Here is a 22,517-nt window from a genome sequence, read left to right as displayed (position 1 = left end):
AGTTAAATCACTCAATACACAACCCATGATGATTATGCTATTTATTATTAAATAATGAATTAATAAAACTAGTTAGTAAAATATTTTTATTCTAGACTATAAGTGAAGAAAAAATAAAGCAAGTTACAGTAGGCGGTTAAAACGACAGCTTGCGTGGTGCAATGCTAAGAACTGCTGATTTCCGATCCGTGCTGTATAAAATCATCACATTCAAATATTAACAATTCCACACACCCTTCCTACATTCACGACATGTGTACTTGTTGCAGTGTACACATCTCTCTGTGCTATGGTTCCTATTACATTAGCACCTGACATTGTACTTTCTTCCCTATATAAATAACATTCGAGTATAGCGCGTCTCCAAATAAATCACATTCGAGCTATAGCGCGTCTCCAAATAAATCACATTTGAGTTATAGCGCGTTTTATGTGAAAACAGCATTGTCAGATTTGGGGGGGTGGGTCGTGAACGCGACTGAGAGAATGGAACTGAATTTAAAAAAAAAAGCTAACCTTTACAATTATCATGCATTTACATATTCGTTTTCAAACAATATTGCATTATTATATAGGAGCTTCCCTGTCTGCCTATCATATAGTGCCTTTCCTTCCTACCTATCTATATATCTATCCCCTTAGCTGTTTTTTATATATCTATTATACAGTGCCTTCCCTGTTTATTTATATATCTAGTGCCTTCTCTGCCTGTCTGTCTTTCTGCCTGATTGCATATAGCGCTAAACTCACTGCTCTGTACTATTCTGTCCCCTGCATGTCCTGGAGTATAAAAGAAACAGCACCATACAGCAACATGTGCGAACTGGCAAGTTCGGGGAAAAAACACGCGGTCACTGATTACAAACCGCAAGATGAATGAAAGAGACAATATATGTAAAAACATCATCGCACTAATGCAATATTATTTGAAACGAATAGCGTCAGATCGGGTTTGAATATGCGCCGATCTGGCTGTTCGTTTCAAATAATATTGCATGTACTGTGCGTTGAAAGTGCTGCACTGAATAAGATGACTCCTTCTGTAACAGCGTGTATTCAAACCCGATCTGACGCTAATATTGCATGTACTTAACTATTTTAGAATAAAAACATAAATTTGATTTCAGTCAGTCTGTAAGAGCCAGTGTACATTACGGAAGCGTATTAGGGCCACGGTGAAAAAAAAAATACGGACACAGTGAAGAAAAAAAAAATCTAAATGTCGAGATTAAAGTCGACATGTTGACTTTATTCTCGACATTTCCACTTTATTGTCGCCAATTATGTCGAGATTAAAGTCGACATTTTCCACTTTATTCTAATAGTTTATTTTGTCAGTAGAATGTCGCAAACTAAACTAAATCTTAAAATGAATGTTTAATTTACTAGATTTTCTCAAACCCCGTCATTAATTAATGTAGCACATTAAATGCTTTATATTAAGTGTTCCCGACCCAGTTAAGTTGTGTTTACACGGATTACTGTAGAAACGGAACACACGTGAAATGCGTGTATTCCAAATAATGATCTATTCTTTCCACTCTAAAACTCCACTTCACTCCCAGATAATCAATCAAGGCATGAGCTGGGAGAAGTTTGTGCACATTTTAAGTTGTTGGGGGGATGGAATAGCCGACTCGGAACCAGTGGTGCGCTGTCAGATCCGGAAATCTCTGCATGACAGTCTCGTGCACATTCTCTTTTAAATTCTTGGACAATTTGGCTTTGCCGTTTGTCCCACTCCAGTTCAATGTAACCCATGGGTCTCAATCACAAAATCAGCCAACACTGTAAACAGATGACACAACAAATTATATACTCTGAAACGTTCATTTGAACATTTAAAAATACAGTATATACAAAAACATAAATATAAAACAATCAACTATTATTGTTAAAGTCAGTCTGCTGTTCAGGATCAAGTTTACGGGCTTCGTTTAACGTTGAAGCACTAACTGCCAAAGTGCCACCGTGTGTGTGTGTGTGTGTGCGCGCCCGGCATTCGTCAGGTTTGTCTGAGCTGGCTTTAACACAAACACATTTGCGCCAGCAGGACGAAAAAACATTTTAGCACCATCTAACAGTCAGTAATAAGGAGAAGTCAGTACATTCTCCGTTGAGATTTCTCACATTCCACTCCTCCTAAGTTTGTCTTTTAATGAAGTTCTAAGAAAACTAAGAAAAATATTTTGGGTCACTTAAGCACGAAATAGCACGGACGCAAATGATCAAGATTTTAATTGTTGTTGTCATTTTCTCAAACATGATTTTCCAACTTGGCGTTTATAAAGATTTAGACAGACTGAATTTAAGAATGCACCCCTAGTAACCTAAAAAACACACACACCGAAGAGCAAAGCGGAGCTGTGCATTCACACCTCAGACCGTCTTTTGTCTTGTAAATGAGGTATCCTAATTCACCTTCCAATCCCCACCAGCACACACACTCTTTGTCTGTACTGTACACTGTTGCTGTTTGTTAGGGCACTTGGTTATACAGAGTACTTTAATGTATAAAACACTAACTTCCTGGTTTGTTTTATTTTAAATATAGCTTATTACCTTATTCAGCAAAATAAACAATGTTATCTTTGTGTTAATTATTAACGTATTGATGTCTTTTAATTAAGGACAAAAATAGACCATGCGCTTGTGTTTAGGACTGCTGAACAGCTGTGTTCATAGGTTTAATCAACGATTTACAAGACAACAGTTAAAGCATTTGTGGATGAGAGGTGTGTGTGTGTGTGTGCGCTCCTGCATTTCTCCGTTGGCTTTAACACAAACACATTTGCGCAGACAGGTCTAAAGAACCCCTCCCCCCGCCAAAAAAACACACACAGAGCAATTAGCGCCACGTCATAGTCAGGATTCTCCACTGAGGTTTCTCACCTAAGTTTGTGTTTGCTCTTTTGATGGAGTTCTTAAAACCCAAAAAATTATTTATACTGAGAAAAAATTATTATGGGTCACATAATCACAAACACAAACTAGCACAGATACATATGATCAAGTGTTTAACTATTGTTTTCATTTGTTTCTATGACCAGTAATAATATTAATAATAATTATTATTGTTAGCCCAACTCTTTGACTATTTAAAACAAAAGCGTCTCCCATTTTTTGCCCATTTACTGTAAGTAGTTGGTTCAAGTAAATGTTTTTTTTAAATACCCAAACAATCCCCAACAATTAAAACACGCACACGACTTTAGAAATAAAATGTATTCTTCCAAAACTAGTCAATCGCTTCTTAAAACCGTTCTCACCTCTCCGCCAGTGTCTTTTGTTAATCTAAATGTGCTGATAAAAGAAAAGCTGCAAGTAGCCGGCTATTCCATCCCCCGAACGACTTAGAACGTGCACAAACTTCTCCCAGCTCATGCCTTGTTGGATTATCTGGGAGTGAAGTGGAGTTTTAGAGAGGAAATAATAGATCATTATTTGGAATACACGCTTTTCACGTGTGTTCCGTTTCTACAGTAATCCGTGTAAACACATTTTAAAACAGAAACGTTTTCATATTGTAGTAGTAAATGACAAAATGTAAGCATAAACTATATAATGTATGAAGCCTGAAGTCCAAATATCAAACACTTTCACAAAAGGAACAAATATAACAGAACAAGTATGCTTTTATTCAAAAAAATATAACTGCAGAAAAAACCGCCTTAACATGCGACATTGACACTTGTTTATCGCGACTGCCTCCGTAGCGCAATTGAATCAGCTCCCGACTGCGAGTCAGAAGACCGTGAGTTCGATCCTGCACCACTTTGTTTTGAGAAGTAAACTGCTCTTATTCTTACTATTTTAGAATAAAAACATGCATTTGATTTCAGTGTGTAACAGTGTAATTTATGATACTTGTAAAGGTTAGTTTTTTTTTATTCACTTTTCATTCTCTCAGTCGTGTTCAGGATCCTTCCCTACCCCCCATCTGAGAATGCTGTTTTCACATAAAGATGCGCTGTAGCTCTGCAGTGTACTTGTGACTGCATTCTCATACCAATGCTTGCGAACTGAAGTGCCTGCATGCAGTTTTCGTGGCATTACACGTCTATTTTTTTGAGCATGCCCATGTCGCTCAAACACAGGAACATATGTTGGTGTACAAGAATAAAAAACAAGTGCACTTTTATTCTAGACTATAAGTGAAGAAAAAATAAAGCAAGTTACAGTAGGCGGTTGATACGACAGCTTGCGTGGTGCAATGCTAAGAATTGCTGATTTCCGATCCGTGCTGTATAAAATCATCACATTCAAATATTAACAATTCCCACAAACCCTTCCTACATTCACGACATGTGTACTTGTTGCAGTGTACACATCTCTCTGTGCTATGGTTCCTATTACACTGAATGAGCACCTGACATTGTACTTTCTTCCCTGTTTAAATAACATTCGAGTATAGCGCGTCTCCAAATAAATCACATTCGAGTATAGCGCGTCTCCAAATAAATCACATTCGAGCTATAGCGCGTCTCCAAATAAATCACATTTGAGTTATAGCGCGTCTCCAAATAAATCACATTCGAGCTATAGCGCGTCTCCAAATAAATCACATTTGAGTTATAGCGCGTCTTTATGTGAAAACAGCATTGTCATGGGGGGGGTTTCGTGAACGCGACTGAGAGAATGGAACTGAATTTAAAAAAAGCTAACCGTTACAATTATCATGCATTTACACTGGCTCTTACAGACTGACTGAAATAAAATGTATGTTTTATTCTAAAATAGTTAAGTACATGCAATATTAGCGTCAGATCGGGTTTGAATACACGCTGTTACAGAAGGAGTCAGCTTATTCAGTGCAGCACTTTCAACGCACAGTACATGCAATATGTAGGCGCATATTCAAACCCGATCTGACGCTATTCGTTTTCAAATAATATTGCATTAGTGCGATGATGTTTTTACATATATTATCGCTTTCATTCATCTTGCGGTTTGTAATCAGTGACGCGTGTTTTTTCCCAGATCTTGCCAGTTCGCACATGTTGCTGTATGGTGCTGTTTCTTTTGTACTCCAGGACATGCAGAGGACAGAATAGTACAGAGCAGTAAGTTCAGCGCTATATGCAATCAGACAGACAGAGAAGGCACTAGATATATAAATAAACAGGGAAGGCACTGTATAATAGATATATAAAAAACAGCTAAGGGGATAGATATATAGATAGGTAGGTAGGAAGGAAAGGCACTATATGATAGGCAGACAGGTGCGCTCCTATATAATAATATAATATAATATTATAATTATAATAATAAAATATAATGTTAAAATCACGTGATTGCAACTCAGCGCAGCTAAATTGCTGGCGTGTGTTAACGTGTTCTTGAGAACAAAGCGCCATCTAGTGGTGGAACCAGGTAAATGAATAAATAGGGCATGAATGGGCGTGTTTACTGTGAAATCTTGACACGCCTTCTATCAGTAGAGGGAGGGGGATCACGGCGTGCATAGGGCAGCCGTACGCCATTCGCACGCCATTCACACGGCCGCGGCTATTTGACGTGGCTCCATCTGTATGCCACCACCACCTGATCAGGGTACCATGCAGTTCTTATATTGATGGATTGAAGGCCAAATGTCCATATGACCATCATTGTCTTGTTCTTCCATGTGAAGCCTGAAAACCATGAAGACTGATTGAGATCATTGATGTTAGGTAGATTGCCTAGTGGAGACTAGACAGTCTCGTTGCCTTGGAACCCCTGCAGATTTTGTCTTTTTCTCCAGCTCTTGTTTTTACTGTTCTCCCTGACCATCGGACCTTACTTTATTCTTTGCTAATTAGTATTGCCTAATTTTATTTTTATATTTTTTATTTTTCTTCATCTTGTAAAGCACTTTGAGCTGCATCATTTGTATGAAAATGTGCTATAGAAATAAATGTTATTGTATCTGTGCCTCGACACAATCCTCTAAGGTTAGGTTGGGAGCATGCACTCATAGAGCACGTTGCAACACACAACAAACCACCTTGGCATCTGAAATTAGTACCCGAGTGCAGCCGTATAATGGGTGACACCTCAGCTCCAATCCTCTAGGCACTGCCAGAAATTCTTTCGACCTCATAGCTTGGTTGTTGCTCAACCGTGGGACCTTCTATAGACAGGTGTATGCCTTTCCTAATCAGGTCCAATCAGTTGATATGACCACAGGTGGACTCCAGACAAGTTGTAGAATCATCTCAACAAAGATCAATAGGATGGGATGCTCCTGAACTTTATGTGTCACTTCAAATGGTCTGAATGCTTGTGTCAATGTGATATTTCAGTTGTTATTTTTAATATGTTTTCAAAAATTCTTAAAATCCTATTATTGTTTAGTTATCCTGGGTTATTGTGTGCTGTGTATTGTGTAATAAGGGAAAATGTGAAAAAGTAAAAGAGTTTGAATACTTTCTTAAGGCCCTGTATCTAGTCAGGACAGTGTAAAGCAACTAATGAACTCACTTGTTCCTGGATCCTGGCTCCATCACTTTCTGCATTGATTTTACATGTGTTTCCCCGTATTTGCTTAGCTTTTCATTGGGTACATGGAGGAGCATGGATCGGTGCTCTAGGAGCAGGTTCATACCCACTAATTATGTTTAGAGGATGATTCTGGTGGAGTCCTCCCCATGGATCTGAGGAACGCCAGAGCAAGCGAGATGGATGAGAACTGACCCTATGTGGTCTGAGGCAGCCAAGATGGGGGTCAGGTAGTTGTGGATCGAGGCTGCTGAAGTCTGCCAAGTGAGTGATGAAGAAGGAGTTGTGCTGTGAATTTTAAAGATGTTGGAATTTAAGATCATTTTAATTCTGATTTTTACCTCACGGACCATCAGTGCTTTAATGGATTATTTGTTTAGGCACTGCACTCCTTGAACACCTTTTATTTGATTTATTTTAATAAAAGCACTAGAGCACTTTTTACGCCGTCTCCTTGCCTTGTGTGGTGTCCTCATTTGCTTGGCTCATCCCTTGTAACCGTTATCGGAAGTGGCTCCTGAAGTGCTCCTGAAGGGAAGTGGAGGCATGGAGAAGATCTGCATCCTAGAGTTACTAGACATACCATGATTGACTGGGCAGTATGTGGTTGAGTCCAGGCTGCACTGGACAGTCACCTAATCCATGGATGGTTAGTGCTACTGGGATAGAATCTAGCAAACCATGTGACTCTGAACTGGATTATGTGCTCCAGAAGATGGACAAGTGGATGAACTAAAAGAAATGAAGATTGATTCGTGTTCTTTCTCTTCACAGAAAAAAATAACTGCTAGTCCAGGCAGTTGGATTTTTTTCTTTAGGTTTTTCCAAAAACTGATATGCGATGATTTCTAACATTTACCATTGCAATAATATTAATAAATGCTATAAAACAGGGGAACAGAATACACTGGAACACGAAGGAAGTGTACAATGATGCAGCAGAGCAGAGGTATAGCTCTTTGTAAATAATTTTTCCATTTCTAATATCAATAAAGTGGATGCAATCAGAATGATCTGGAGACTGTCCATGGAGAGGCAGCAGGATAAATAAGAGGTAGCTACTGTCACTTTACATTTACTAGTGTATCCATCACAGTGAGCCGTGAACCTGGCGTTTAGAATCTGAGTCTGAAAGGTCCCAAAAGTAAAACGTTGGGTGATCAGAAAGAAACTAATACAACACAAACATTTTGAAGAATATTGTACTCAAGATGAGGCTTGGCAGAAAAAACATAATCTAAGGAAAACATTTCAGAAGGCACAAGGAGCTACAAAAATGAAGTTTACAAATAGGATCCAGAAATAGGAAGGAAACAGAAATGTGTTTAGGGTTGCAAAGGTGATGGGAAAAGAAAGACTGAATGTACGAGACTGAATGTTCTTATCCAGATTGTTCTAATAGTAGGTGTGAACTAGTTGAATAATTCTGAAGGGAACATCATGATTGATAATAATGGGATTAAGGATACCTGGAAGAATTATATGCAAAATAGGGTTGTCATGATAAAAGATACCTATGCCAGTGAAGTTTTATGGTACTGTGTACATATTCAATACTATAGCAAAAACATAAATTCCATTAATTTAATTAAAAGTAACTCCATTATTCAAGTGAACAATATTTTGCCTTTTTCTGTAATCTTCTCATATGATACACTACCGTGGCTGTTCATTTGTCTGTCTAGGATTTTAAATCACCTGTAGCTCACAAACCGTTTAACCTATTGACCAGAAATTTGGTTACACATATACTACATGATGTCTACTGTCTGCTCTCGGGGTGACGATTGACCTCCAAGGTTATTCCTCTTTGTATTTTAATTTTATTTTACTGTAGAATCAACTCTCGGCAGCGGCCAGCAGGGCGGCCATGCGTTGCATGCGTAAAGGCACCATTCTCATCCCTACCATCTTCGCCATCACTTCCCCTGCCTCTTCATATCTTAAATCATTATTGAGGCAGATTGAAGACTTAAGTGCCAGTTTAAGTGAAAAATGAAAGAAAAACGTACTAAGTAATTGCAACACAAACACTGACTTAATTGGTCTTAACGCGAAAAGATGCCGACAAAAGAAGAGAAGAAGCGGGCCGCTAGGGTGGAGAAAAGAAGAGCTGCTCAGGAAGCAGCAAGCACATCAGCCTCTGAGCACACAAATGCTAAATGTACAGAGAAAGAGGATTAAAAACTAGGAAAACTCAAGTCAAGTGTATTCACTGCACATTATTGTACAGTGCGCCATTACTGGCATCGTATAAAATACAGTACATAAATACTCACAATGACAACAGTTTTAAAATTGTGATATATGAGGAGGAGTCAAGCTAAAGTTAGAAAATGGGATTTATCAGAAAATGGACAAACCTGATCATGTCATTTTTCCATGTTGTCTCCACCCTCCACAATGCACTTGTGCCACCTGCCTGGAAGTGCCCAGATTCCAGCAAAATAAAAGGTTTTGTCTTGTCCTCACAACCACTCATGCACCCGAGTAATTGTCGAACACTACATGCCGAGGGGAACTACAGTCACTAGTGCAAGTTACTGTGACTTGCTGGAGACCAATGTGAAGCCTGCTAATCGATCCAAGCGGCATCCCTTTCGCCAATGTAGCTTTCAAATATATGACTGTGCTTTTTCACAAAGTTTGTCTCATTTGAGCGATTATCCTCATGAATATTAGTGTACCTTCAAAAACCAAATGCATGACACAAATCAAGCATTCGCTGATTCATATTCAGCCATGAAGTATCCTGCTTTGGCAGTCCTGGTAACTGCGTGTGTGCCTCTGCGTTTAGACATTTCTGTTAATGTTGTACATGTTGTATTAATAGTTAGATGTGCCTTGAACTTCGAATCATCAAAAGGTTAAATATATGTTATTTTGACATTGGCAAATGCAGCAGCTTTGAGTCAGATAGCCACATAGTTTAAAACTTGCTTCAATGTGTAGTTGGTACAACTGTTGCTCACATGTCCAGTGTGCATTCCTCCCACAATGCTACATTTTCATTATACACATGACCCTGGATACATATGAGGTTTCCCATGCAAATATGAATTGTATATATTGGTTAGAATGGATCCTTGGATGGACATCTGTAGAAGTGCACATCACAATCTGAAATTGAACATGAAGCCTCTGTTGTTTTACCTGGGACTATGTGTGACTTTGAATTAAAAAGCGATTAATTTCAAAGTTCCATGATTACCTTACATGTTATCTGTCACATCACTGAACACTGCTGCCTCGCAGTAAGGAGACCTGGGTTCACTTCCCGGGTCCTCCATGCGTGGAGTTTTCATGTTCTCACCCAGTCTGCATGGGTTTCCTCCCACAGTCCAAAGACATACAGGTTAGGTGCATTGGCGATCCTAAATTGTCCCTAGTGTGTGCTCAGTGTTTGGAGGTGTGCCCTGCGGTGAGCTGGTACCCTGCTCGGGGTTGGTTTCCTGCCTCACGCCTGGAAAAACTGGTGAGGAAGGCAGGGTCTATTTTAGGCACGGAGCTGGACAGTTTGGCATCTGTGGCAGAGCGACGGGCGCTGAGCAGGCTGCTGTCAATCATGGAGAATCTACTGCATCCACTGAACAGGATCATCTCCAGACAGAGGAGCAGCTTCAGCGACAGACTGCTGTCACCATCCTGCTCCACTGACAGACTGAGGAGATCGTTCCTCCGCCACACTATGCGACTCTTCAATTCCAACGGGGGGGGGAGGGTAAACGTTAACATTATACAAAGTTATTGTCTGTTTTTTCCTGCCTTGTGCCCTGTGTTTCCTGGGACTGGCTCCAGCAGACCCCCGTGACCCTGTAGTTAGGATATAGCAGGTTGGATAATGGATGGATGGATGAAACTCCATAATGGGATAAAAAGTTGCAGTATTGAAAGCCTGTGTGAGTGTGTGGTTTGTCTTATTTTTGAGAGATGGATTGTGAAAAAAGGTCCAATTTGTTGTGCAATAAATACCCATTAATCAATTAATAGGTAAAATCAGTTGAAAAGTGTTATTTCCAAAAATGTAAAAACAACAAATAGTCAGTAAAACTGTTTCAAATAAAAAAGAATCATGAAAATTGCACACACTCCTTTCTGGACACTTCACATTCGAGCACATTCAGTCCCAACATGCTTTCTCTTAATTAAGCCTTTAGTTTTGTTTTGCCATCTCGCTTATCTAAGACTCAGAGGGTCACTAAGCTTTCTGTTACAGCCCGTGGTGTAGCTCGAGTTTGTGCTGCTCGGGGCAGGTGCAGTGCTTCAATCTGCCGCCCTCCAACATATCTGAATATGTTAACGTATTAAAATAGAAAATTAAAATGACGTATAGAGACAAATTAAGATAAAGTGTGCATAGATTTATTCATATATAGAGAAACACCAATAATTTGTCACATATATTTATTTATAGACATCAGCTAGACAAGAATATAGTATAGACGCACTGATAAGCCGTGTTCTAATTATTAGTTTAATATAAGTAAGCCGCAAAAACCAGAACCATTGTAAATTAGTTGTTTATCTTCTTAGAAATTATTATCGGTGTAATGTTTATGTTTATTTTTGTTACTGCCTCATAAATTTCAACTGCTGTGTCTGATGCCATCACAGAAGGACAGTCTAAAAATTATTGTTGAAGCATTTGTGGATACAAATCAGAGAATTTAACTTTTTTCATTCATGAGTGACATTTTTCCAAACCCTGCTGCTTACACACGAATTGTACTGAGCCTTTTGGCCAATAATGCCATTCCCAGAAATGTGCTGCCCGGGACAGACTGCCCACTCCACACACCCCTAGCTATGCCACTGGATACAGCAGAATAAGCAAAAAACCTAAAAAACTGCTGATTCTGTCAGCTTCAACCTCCCTACTACATTTTTGCTTGGCTTTTATAAGCTTCTCCCGCTATCAGCTGACAAGGGACCTGGTCATCCCTTCCCTTTTCACATGTACTGCGACCGTTTAAACAAGTAAGAACCTTGTGTGCGTGTGCTCACCTGCTCACCACATGCATGTACACCTCCTGTCTACTGTGCCCTGCTCTCTATGCCTGATAAAACACACCTTTTTAATCCCCAGCCAGTAGCAGTCACAAGAATGTGCAGTTTTTAAAACTTTGTCGTACTTTCCCGTCTTGCCGCTTTTAAACTAACAAGAGCAAAAAAGTGACTCTAAAATAAACAGATAGGTGCCGGTTGATGCAACTTCATGAGGGCCCTTCGAGGAGACACACCCACAACGCCACCAAAAATCCTCCAAATTTGCAGCATTCTTTTGCCGTTGACACCATACACCTCAACAAGGCACAGTTGATTATATTCAGCAGGTCACCACATCGAAAAATCTATACTGTCCCTCAGAAAGCTGGTGAGGACAGATATAAAATGACACGATGCATGAAAGATGTGCTGGACTGGACACTTCTTTAGATCTGGGCTGGCCTACAGAGACCTCTCTAGGTATGTTCATTTTGAAACAGCCCTTAGCTAGATACCACTTGGCTACTAATAGTACTTTTACTATTATTGATCAGTTCCAGACTGCAGGGCTTCAGTCGGGCATTGTGCTTGAGATGGCTGCAGCAATGCATAGTGCCTGACAGAGAATAAAATACAAAAAATTAGAACAGAGCCATTTTGGCAAATACAAAAGAATGTCCTGATAAACATCAAGGGAACTCCAGTGGAAGTTGTAATCTGCAATTATAATGTAAACAAAAAATATACTAAATGTCTAATTTTTGAGACGCCTGAAGAAATGGAGGGTGGATACCATGATAACTTTGCATATTATTGTTCCATCGTGTCTTGACTGGGGGCATTATTATGATGGACCCCGTGATCATCAGAGGTGACTGACTGTGTGCAGAGGGTGCAGACCTATAAATATCTGGGAGTGCAGCTGGATGATAAATTGGACTGGACTGCCAATACTGATGCTCTGTGCAAGAGAGGACGGAGCCGAATATACTTCCTTAGAAGGCTGGCGTCCTTCAACATCTGCAATAAGATGCTGCAGATGTTCTATCAGATGATTGTGGCGAGCGCCCTCTTCTGCGCTATGGTGTGCTGGGGAGGCAGCATAAAGAAGAAGGACGCCTCATGCCTTGAAAAACTGGTGAGGAAGGCAGGCTCTATTTTAGGCACGGAGCTGGACAGTTTGACATCTGTGGCAGAGCGACGGGCGCTGAGCAGGCTGCTGCCAATCATGGAGAATCCACTGCATCCACTGAACAGGATCATCTCCAGACAGAGGAGCAGCTTCAGTGACAGACTGCTGTCACCGTCCTGCTCCACTGACAGACTGAGGAGACCCCACACTATGCGACTCTTCAATTCCACCGGGGGGGTAAACGTTAACATTATACAAAGTTATTGTCTGTTTTTACCTGCCTTGCACTCTCTCCTTGCATTTTTTAACTTGCACTGCATTTTTATCACTCTTTAATTTAATATTGTTTTTTATCAGTATGCTGCTGCTGGAGTATATGAATTTCCCCTTGGGATTAATAAAGTATCTATCTATCTATCTATCTATCTATCTATCTATCTATCTATCTATCTATCTATCTATCTATCTATCTATCTATCTATCTATCTATCTATCTATCATATAGTGCCTCTCATATCTATCTATCTATCTATCTATCTATCTATCTATCTATCTATCTATCTATCTATCTATCTATCTATCTATCTATCTATCTCAATATTAGCAAACATGATGGAATGGCCATGTAAAGGGGTGGGACATCTGCTCAAACACATCACATGATGCTATTTCAAAAACTGGCAAAATAAATCCTGCAGCCACCCCATTTTTCTAAATGCAACAAAGTTCAGAGTAGCAGGTTTTAAAGTAATTTTCACACCAAATTAGGGTTGCCAGATGTCCCTTAATATATGGGACATATCCCATATTAGATAATGTTATCCCATGTCCCGTACTGACCTTTCAGGGACACCCAAATGTCTCGTATTTAGTTCATTTTTAAATTTTGTAATAAAAATATATTTTTACTACCTTGTTACGGTATTTGTTGTAACTTTATAAGTAATTATACTTTCTTTTCTATGATTCTATTGATGAAAATAACCCAAATGTAAAGAGGAAACGAGTGTTTGCTGCCTGTTTGCAGCTTGTTCAGCTGCTCTGGTTGACTGAGGACAGCGACACTCTCCGGCCGCGCTGCTGTGCAGTTCTGGATCAGCATTGCAACATACAGTGACTGTCAACAAAGTGTGTTGTTACTACTTGCCATGGCCCACTTTTTTCTAACTGCCTTTATTAAATAATAATGATATTTCTCTGTTGTCTGTATTAAATAAATATTTTCAAATGATTTCACTTTTACAGAATGTGTTTAGCTTGTATTAAATACTTTTTAAATGATTTTAGTTTTGTTTTCCTCATAACCCATTAAAATCCTTACTTTATGTTTTTAACTTATGTCTCTACCTTTATATAATATATCAGTCTGGGTGTGTAGGGGGCATGTATAAATTTATATATATATAGTAATATAGAGAAAGATTTTAAGAGAGTCCCGTATTTCTAATTTTCTAATCTGGCAACCGTAGACCAAATGTTAAAAACGGCTAAGACTGTCTTATCATGAAAGTGTAAAGGCCACACAGGCAGTGGCCGGGTAGAAGGTCAGACCTTTTTTCCCTGGGCCATGGCACCTCTGTTCTGTTTATTTCAGGTTTGTAATAACTTTTAACATTTTCAACACCTCTTTGACCCTTAAGTGGATTAATCAGTTTTGAAATGTCATGTTATGTTTGCAAAATGTCTGGGGAAAATAAAGCAATACACGTGTCACAGTACAAAATTTATCCAGACCTTTATTCAGAAGAATTTCAGCTGGAATTTGGAAGCTTTTACTTGGGAGTACCTTTAACAGTTTAATCAGTATATCTACTCTTAAGTGACCACCTAGTAAGCCACTTCTCTTACTTTTTAAAAATCATTATTTTATATTATGATAGGTTTTCTACACTACCCTAATCTTGAGGGGCCAGACACCATTCTCGGACTGAGAATACACATCTGGGGACAACGTAATAAAACGTTTCTAATGAGTAGCCGTAAAAGGCTCTGCCCACAGTCTATCTTCTTAAAATCCTGCCTCCAGTTGCCTCCAGTCTGTACACTTTAAACGTTTTGGCATGCAGTGTCCCAATTTTTGTCCTGGATTGCATAACTACATAAAATAACTATGGAAAGACAGGGAGGGAGGAAAAAATACTGAACAAAAGTCTTGAAAAGAAGAGAAAATGAAAGCTGAAGCTACTGTTATCCATTCAAGAGTTCAATAGCACAAAGCCACTGAAGTGTTATTAATTTATATATCTTGCTGTTGTGAGGGATGAACCAGTGTCACATCCAGTTCGTACCCAACTCCCTTACCTGGCCAGGAGGCCTTAATAATTGAAGGTCAGTGAGGGAATGACAATATCTCCTTTCTGTGCCAGGACCCAGATGTGGGAGGACGTTACAGCGGGAGGCCAGAAATTTCCTTTTGTATTCTGTGCCAATTAAGCTGTTAAACATCATCCCACCACGGGCATGTGACTACATGGATGTATCTATGAAAAGTGAGGTCTCTCGCCCCGCACAATTTACTATAAAAATGCGAGCAGTCAGTGCGGGCTCCCGTAGCTGTGCCGGCCTTTGAGACACGGACTGCACTTCTCCCAAAAGTTTTTTTTCTCTTCTCTTCCATGCCCTGAGCTACTGCACAGACAACTGCCGATACGGGATCCATTTTATATGCTGTGGCAAGCTGATACTAAGGTGCTTCACACAATCTCTTACTCTTGTAGCGGTATGAGGTCGCAGGAGGCACGCACACAAGTGGGAGTCAGATAAGCCCATCCCGGCCGGTCAATGGCAGAGCCGCCTTTCCACTCTACATGAGACCCGGCGCAAAGCTCCCCAGAAGGCACTCATATAGTCTGCAAAGATGTCCCTCTGCACTTTGTTAATGGACAAAAAGGCAAGCTTTTATTCTTTATACTTTTTGTCCTTTTTTTCCCTAAAACTACTTCCATTCTTTTAACACTGCAGAGGACAAAAAACTACATTTATTTAGTTGCTGGCAAAGTCAGTGAGGCACATTACCACAATATGTTTAATTCTATCTATCTATCTAGGTTTTTTTTTATGAGATGTTTCAGCCATAGAAGGTTTATCTATCGTAAGTACAGGTTTGTTGTCAGTTGGACAGCGTTAACAAGAGCACCATTACTCTTAAACTGCTGTTTAAAATCTTTACCCCTAGTTTCTACTCTAGCGTTGAATTAGTTTAAAAAATATGACACTCAGTGAGCTGGCTAATTCTTCACACCCAGATTTAAGCATAATTCAGTCATATTTGTCCTCTAAAATGATGTTTTATATTTATGAGACTACCTTTACCTTTGTTTTAATCTCATTAAGCTTTACAAGGTGATATACTAGCGAAGTGCAATATGTTGTCGCCACAAAGCTCCAGAAGTCTGCGTTTAAATCACAGCCTGTGCCCTGTCATCGAAACTTTCATGTTCTCCCCATTTTTACTTGGAGTTTGTACTTTTACATGACAGTGTCCATGGATGGTTCCTATTTAGCACCCAATCCTATTTGGACATACTAACCTTATCACATATATATATTTCTCTTCTGGTTCATCCTGCTTCCTCTTCAAACCTGGTCCCCCCCACACGCAGCCCACACGGCATTTCTCAATTCCTATTCCTCCTTTTCCAAATCCTTCCCCACATTGCCTATGGCCTCCCAAACACCCCCACGCCGCTTTTCTTGATTCCTATTCTTCCTTTGGACTACCGCGTTCCCTGCTCCTCTCTCATGACCCCATTGGTGTCACATCACCGCCCTATATCTAGCCTGACCATGTGACCTTTCACTTTGGCCATGTGTGTGCCTGGGAGTCTTTTCCATAGCCTGCTACAGGAAGGTACTCTCTCGACCACTGGCATTAGTTTCGCTCCTTGCTATTAGTTTCGCTCCCTGATATTTTCGTTATACTGCGATAGTTGTTTCCTAAGCCTTTGTTATAAAATGAACGACAGCATCTTCTCTTTCGATGGGTTTTTTACAACATCATCTGTATTCCGGGATCTGGCAACTGCCTGTTCCTATCAGTGGGTTATTTCTTGACACAAACAGTTGACAAAGGCAATGCACTCTCACTACGACATAGGGCAGTAGATTTCGTTGCATCACATTGGGACAGATTTGGAGATGTTCTTCCTGTTATTCTTTCCAATGCAAGTCGATTTATCACAAAAAGTCAGGAGTACTATCAATACATGGCAACATCTGGAGTGAAATCTTGATTTCTGAATTACTTTCTCACTGTTTTCCATTCCTATTCTTACACCGACGTATGCTATACCGAACGTCGGCTAGTAATGAATAATGTGGATTGTGAAATTTGACAGATAGTTAACCCAACCTAAGCTAATATTAAAATCTGCCCTCAGCCTGTCTGCCAGGGACATATAGCATACAAATACCTTTAAAAAATGTGAAGATTTGTATTATCTGGAAATTCCACTAGCTTGCATGTAATTGATTCGTATTAATGAGGAACAAAGTAATGCTTTTCCCGACCTCTGTCAAACTCCATTAAGATCTTTACTTCAGGTTGAAGCTCTTTGTCTAACAATCATTCTCTGCTGTCTTCTCCTCACAAAAATTGCATAAGCATTTTTTTATTATTTTACACAGCCCTCACTTTTCTAGTTTAATTACCTTTCAAATCCAGGATGAAGACTCAATTTTTGCCAATTAAAAATAATACATTTTTGACAAATTAATCAGCGTACGACTTAAACGTGCAAGGATTTGGATTATACAGACCACTGTTTTGACCTTTTTGTCATTGCAATCCTTTCTGGACATAAACAGTATTTTTAATATCATATGGACTCACTGGCTTTTGGATGAACCAAAGTCACTTCAGATGCTACAGAAACTGAAAGGAGCAACATGTCAACAATACTATTTGAGCTGGGTAGGAGGTCACCTCATAAAAACAGGAAACCCAAACCAGGATTTGTGGTTAAATCTTGGGTAAGGTCAAAGGTGTGCATGAAATTTTGGGCTGTGGTGTTGCACATATATCTCAGAGGGTGTTGTAGTAAAGCATTGAGCTTTGCTGTCATACTCATGTGGGTTTCAACACCTTTTCAGGGCTAACAATATGAAAAGCACTTTTGATATTCCTGCTAGTGCTTTTCTGGTTGAAGGGCCAAAATGCCACAGCATCTTCATCAATGTGCAGCTAGAATAAGCCAGAAGAACTCTGTAAATGTATAAAAACATTAATACATTATAAGCAAAAGATGAGAGAGAATGTGACGTTTCTTCAGATAAAAGGCTTCAAAAATGAGTTCAGAGAAGGTAAAACCTGTAACATTACATTAAATCTAGATTGTTCAAATTTCATTTCTTTGTTATTATACCAAGCATTGCTTTTGCATTTCTTAAAATTACTGAAATACTACGAATTCATTTACTTATTATTTGGTTGACGCCTTTATCCAAAGCGATTTTCAACATTTATAATACAATTGGTAACATGCTCATCGTCAAACATTGCGAGTAGCAGGATTTGAATCCACAACCTCAAGGTTTGAAGTCCAAAGCCTTATCCACTACACCACACTGCCCTACACTAAAGTGCATACACTAAACACCTGATTAAAACATCATTAGCTACAATAACTGCAAATAAATAATAGTGAGTTGTAATAGACTCTACCTATAAACTGTCAGATAATGTTCAGGAGCCATTAAGAAGGCTAACAGAATGTTAGGTTATAAAGCGTCTTTATGTGTGGAGTACGAGTCTAAGGAGGTTATGCCCAAGCTTTATAACCCACTGGTGAGGACTCATCTGAAATACTGGGTACAGTTTTGGTCTCCAAGCTACAAAAATGACATAGCAGCACTAGAAAAGGTCCAGAGAAGAGCGACTAGGCTGATTCCAGGGCTACAGGGGTTGAATTATGAAGAAAGATTAAAACAGCTGAGCCTTTACAGTTTCAGCAAAAAGGTTAAGAGGAGACATGACTGAAGTGTTTATAATTATAAAGGGAATTAGTCCAGTGGATCGAGACAGTGACTTTAAAATGAGCTCATCAAGAACACGGGGACATAGTTGGACACTTGTTAAGGGTAAATTTTGCACAGACATTAGAAAATTTTCTCTACGCAGAGAACCATAGACAATTGGAATAAGTGACCAAGTAGTGTGGTGCACAATAGATCTTTAAGGACTTTCAAAACGTGATGTTATTATAGAAGAATTAAGTGGGCAGGACTGGCAAGCTTTGTTGGGCTGAATAGCCTGCTCTCGTCCACATTGTTCTAATGCTCAAATGATTCCTATAATTCAATATCACACTTACTTTCACTTTCCTGTTTTAGAAAACTCTTTTTGTAAAACTCTTTTTCAGAAACAATGGTAATTTTTCAAGCGTGAACTGCTCATTGCAGACACTATCAATAGCATCTCTCTTGGGTTTAGGTGTAGACTTTGGCTATGCCAGTCCAAAACTTTCATTTTTCTTCTTTTCTGCCTCTGATATGTTGACTTGCTTTTTCTGGTTTGGCCCTTTGTCTTGCTACATAACTCACATATTCCTCGGCTTCAGCTCATGGACTGGGAATTTTTTGATACAGAGCAAAACTCACGATTTCTTCAATTAATGCAAGTCATCCTAATCATGAGGTAGCAAAGCATCGCCACACCATCACACTACCACCAACATGTCTGATTGTCAGTATGATGTCCTCACTGTGTGTGTTTGCTTTACGGAAAATATAATAGGATCAAAAGTTCCACTTTTGTCTGACTTTCTAAATAATATTTTCCTAAAGGTCTTGAGGATCATCCAGTTATTTTCTAGCAAATAAGCATCAAGCTTTCAAAGTATGGCTGGCAATGTGGCGTAGTGGTGAAGGCTTTGGACTTCAAACCATGAACTATGAGCAAGTCACTCCACCTGCCTGTGCTACAATTAGAAACACAAAAGAAAAATAACAAAGTCACTTTGGGTGAAGGTGGTGGCAAAATTAAATAAGCGTGTGTTCTTTTTTGATAGCAGTGATTTTTTCATTTTTACTCACCAATAAAGGACATTTTCCCCAGTGTCTTTCTGATTGTTTAGTGGCCCTTATTGAGGAAAAAGCAGTCTAGGTGGTTTTTAGGATCCTTTGTGACTTTGTGATTTTTTTTTTTGTTGTGACTTTTGAGTAATTTTGTCAGGCTGGCCACTCCTGTTAAGATTCACAATGGTTCCTGCAGGATATTTTGGCTCTCCTTGTGGTTTGGTAGAGTCACAGAGCTTTAGAAATGGCTTTGTAGCCCTTTAGAGGCAAACAATAGCATCAACCTTTTTCCTGATCTCTTTAGAATCTCCTTTTAATTGTGACCTTATGTTCTTGTTGAATCTTTGTGCTGGCAACTTGAATCTGATGGTAAGGAACAACACAATTTGTTTTGCATTTATTTAGTGCAATAGACTGTACAGCATTCATAGGCACAAAACATACTTGATGATTTTGTCATCCGCAAGGTTCCTGTAGCATGAACCCCCAAAAATCACAAGGATAATCGTATTAGATTTTGGTTGAAAACCTTAAACCTTCAAAGTCAAAAGTTTCCAATAATAGGAGAAATCAAGGGCAAATATTTTTGAAAGCACTGTAATTCACTATCAACTGTGACTCTGTACTAGAAATGTCCCAGATACATTTAGAATACCATCACTGACACCTCTCCATTTAAGACATAACGTTTTTACACCTGTTTAATCTAATTTAATGTCATGGGGGCTTGTGCCTATCCTAGCACCACTTGGAATAAGGAAGAGGCTAAACCTCTATGGTGTGCCAGTCTATTCTGAGGTCCACTCGCACATCAAATAACCTGATATTTGGAATACCAGTGGAAAATCCAGCAGACATGCAACAAACATCTCAATTCTATACAGAGAGCAATTAGGCTCGGGTTTCAAACCCAGTATGCTGGATCTATGAAGCAACGGATCTGTGAATGCAACACTGTCTGGCACCCTTTAAAATTCATTACATTTGATAATAGATTCGATTAGATAAATGCTATAAATCCCAAGGAGAAATATAGATGCATACACCAGCAGCAACATAAAAAACAAAAAATGAAACATTGGACAAATAACACAATCAACCAACCAAACAATAAATAAATAACACATACCTACAGTACATAGATAAATGTATATTGTGCAGAAATTTCAAAATGAACTAAAAAAAATAAAAGCACTTGATTTGGGATGTTGGGAGGCTACATTGAATTGCACAGGCAGAAAAGACCCCCAGAGGCAAACCATGAAAGGATGAGTCTGTGGCTAAAAGAATCAGGAGTGCTCCTCCTGAAGGGGATGGAGGACATTTTTCATCATTCAATTTGGCCACCCAAGTGGGCATCCAATTTGGCTACCATCCACTTTTCCAGAGCAGCTTCCTGTTTGTCCATTGTTAACCCTGTGATGTTACAGGCTATCCTGATAAGTTCATTCAGGCATTGTGTGTCTTTTGAACTAAATTTGCTTCCTCAGCAGCCTATGCCATATAACACCAAACTCACTACAATGGACTGGTCAAACATTGCTGCATACATCAAAAGACCTGAGTCTCCATAGAAAGCAGTCTGCTCTGGCCCTTCCCAGTCCAGTTTGTTGTGTATGAGAATCCCCAGATAGGTCTTAACCACTTCCACATCCTCCGCCTTGAATGGTGACAGGTTTCAGAGGCTTTTCGGCATGCCCGAAGTTTGTCACCAACTCTTTTGTCTTGCTAATATTGAGCTACAGGTGGTTCTCTCTTCACCATAAGTCAAAGTTCTCCACAAGTGTCTTCTCTCTATCTATTATATAGTGCCTTATCTATCTATCAATCTGTCTATTGGTTTAAGTTGTTTTTTCTTTGGACCCACTGTGACTGACCAATCCAAATATAGGACATAATACAAATGATTATTATACATCAGTTGATACTGTTGTAATATACTGCATGACTTGTTACAAATCTGCAATTACACATATGTTTAACATTTTATGGATTTCATACCTAATTATATGTTGTCTATTATATTTACCTGTAAATAGCCTAATGTAGCTATTGTTATCAGACCTCCTCTTTTAAAGATTGCCATGAGATCTATCAACTTAATAGAATATTGTCCTTTTCTGTGTTTTCTAAACACTTTTATTATTGATAATCATGCAGGTCATAGTTACTGCCATATTATAACAGCTGAAATCACTGACCATGACAATTATTCACATGACATGTGAATTTCCCCTTGGGATTAATAAAGTATCTATCTATCTATCTATCTATCTATCTATCTATCTATCTATCTATCTATCTATCTATCTATCTATCTATCTATCTATCTATTATATAGTGCCTCTCATATCTATCTGTCTATCTATCTATTTTTTTATAAAGCATGCAAAATATAGGGAGGAGTGCTGGCTCTGAGGCTGGTATCCTGATGGTTGCCGGTTCAAATCCCCATCACTGCCAAAAGAGATCCTACTCTGCTGGGTCCTTCAATTGCTCCAGGGGCGCTGTACAATGGCTGACCCTGCGCTCTGACCCCAGGGGTATGCGAAAACTAACAAATTCCTAATATGAGAAATTGTATAAGGTGAGATAAAGAACAAAAAAAAAAAAAATGCTGCTTAGTGCAACACAAAACACAAGATTCGATTCTTCAGACACATTAAGCATTTGAAAAACATTGAAATACTTGGTCAATTTAAAAATGCCCATGCAATAAGTGATAATATAAGCAAAAATAGAATTTCAATATGCATACGGTGTAAGTCAATGAAACTAAGAACAATATGATGTGTTGCTTTGCGTCTTTTCCTAGGCCAGTTGATTATAAAAAATGTATTCAGATACTCAGAAAAACAATAAAGGTTAAACAGACAAATCATATGTGTATTTATAGAAAATAATT

At 39.0% G+C, this 22,517-nt stretch overlaps 1 protein-coding gene across 2 annotated transcripts in view; it reads right to left on the bottom strand.

The window, feature by feature from the left end:
* spock3 (SPARC (osteonectin), cwcv and kazal like domains proteoglycan 3) overlaps window positions 1-22,517 on the bottom strand; it is a 411,929-nt gene that overhangs the window by 72,085 nt on the left and 317,327 nt on the right. The window lies entirely within an intron of this gene.

The sequence above is a fragment of the Polypterus senegalus genome, chromosome 7 (genome assembly GCF_016835505.1).
Source record: "Polypterus senegalus isolate Bchr_013 chromosome 7, ASM1683550v1, whole genome shotgun sequence".
In the NCBI taxonomy this organism is placed as follows: domain Eukaryota; kingdom Metazoa; phylum Chordata; class Cladistia; order Polypteriformes; family Polypteridae; genus Polypterus; species Polypterus senegalus.
The sequence above is the reverse complement of the archived record's forward strand: the minus strand, read 5'-3'. Positions and strand labels throughout refer to the sequence as shown.